Genomic DNA, 1,945 nt, shown 5'->3' with positions numbered 1-1,945 from the left:
TTTTCATAGAGCATAAGGTTATGTGATTTTAAGTTATAGCATGATTGATTCTAGAGGTTCATTCTACAACCCAATGTGAAGGCAATGTGTAAGTATGTTCATGCTCAATTTGGAGTTGACACATGTCCCTCTTAAAATAAAAATAAAATATTCTCTAAATAGAAGAGCAATGTCACCTATAATAAAAAATAAAAAAGAATATGTTATTCATGTTTAATTAGTTGTCTATATAATCTAATATAATTTCATGTAAAGTAATTAGAAGTAAACAAATACAAATGAGTAAGATGTTTAAACCTTTAGATTTTTCAAAAATATTTTAACACTTTATTTAAATAAATTATTTGGATATCTATGTTATTTAACTTATGTGAATATCAACTTCATACCTATCTATATATAGAAAAAAATATTAAAAAGAAAATATTTTAATGTTGTATATAATAAAATATCCCATGTAGGTTATGAATAAAATATTTTAATATGAATTAATATTGAATCATGCATACTTAAAAATATCTAGCATTCAATAATACAATTTAAACAATGAAAAATTACACATTATTTTTTTTGCACTCTAAAATAATTTTGCAAAAGAAATTTGGTCCTCTCAGCTCATGTTAGATCCGTGCTTAAGATGGATCTACGTTGGTTTGTATTACAGAGTGATTGTGTATATATTTTATCTTTCTTAACTTTGAATATATAGTTTTTTTCCAAAAGAAGCACATATTTTTAATCCTTAAGCACTCAAATCATACATAGTAATATTAATGTTTCTTTTGAAACATTATTAATTGTTATAAGCTAAGATCTTCCAAAGAAATCACATAACCATTTTAGGGTCTATGCGTTTCGAACCTTTATCTAGGTTCATCATCAGGACAAGGATGAGGAGCAAGATCAACTGACCATTAATTTATACCAGAGATGCAATGGTAAATTACCAATGTTCAGAAAGAAAAATAAATGCAAAGATCGGTTAAGGGATAAAAGCAATTTAATTGTTACTTATTTTTGAATTTTATATTTAATTTGTTTAATTTTCAAACTTCAGAAATTATTATATACTCCAACAAATTTTTAATTTTAATTTTTTTTTTAGGATTCAAATATCATATTAATTCAAATTATATTAATTATAAATAATGATTTACTAAAAGAAATATTTATGTAATAAGAAGGGAATTTTTTATAATAACAATAATATTATTAATAAAAACCAATTAAATTATATCTATCTAATAATATAATAATATTTTTATACATATAATCAATAATAAACCAAAATTCAAAATAAAATCCAAAACAATTACAATAAAAGAAAACATAGAGCCATACACATTCCAATCGAGAAAGAAGAAAGACCAAAGGAGGAGAGAGAAACCCGGCGGGGGGTTAAGAACAAAGAGAAGGTACCCATGGGTTGCTTAACTTCCATCCATCGTCCCTATTAAGAGTCTTACTTCTCTTTTCAATCTCGATGTCTTCTCTTAATTTTCGAAGATGGAAATGATCAACCCTCGCGAGGACCTTATAATCCTCTAAGAAAATATGGTGTTTTATTAATTTAGCATGTTCTGCTAGAGCAGAGGAGTGAGTCCTATAGTGCCTAAGATCCGTTGCATGCTCTTGAATCCTCTGAGAAATGGAACGACCAGTCTCTCCAATGTAGGGGGTTCCACAAGAACATGGAATTAAATAAACACCCTTCATGCTTTTGGGATCAATCAGGTCCTTGACGGATCTTAAAGAGCCACAAATGGTTTTGAAAGGTCTAAAGGTGGATCCAATCTTATGCTTCTTCAAGATCCTAGCAATCTTGTCAGTCGTCCCTTGGATAAAGGGAAGTTGGATACTAGAGGCCACCTCAACCTCTTTCTTAGATCTAGGTCCTTGACTAGCTTTTGAAAAGGATCGGAAACCCTCGAACTTATTATAACAA

The sequence above is a fragment of the Pinus tabuliformis genome, chromosome 9 (genome assembly GCF_031772625.1).
Source record: "Pinus tabuliformis cultivar Carrire ecotype Pingquan chromosome 9, CPIR1, whole genome shotgun sequence".
Taxonomy (NCBI): Eukaryota; Viridiplantae; Streptophyta; class Pinopsida; order Pinales; family Pinaceae; genus Pinus; species Pinus tabuliformis.
This window is presented reverse-complemented; position numbering follows the sequence as displayed.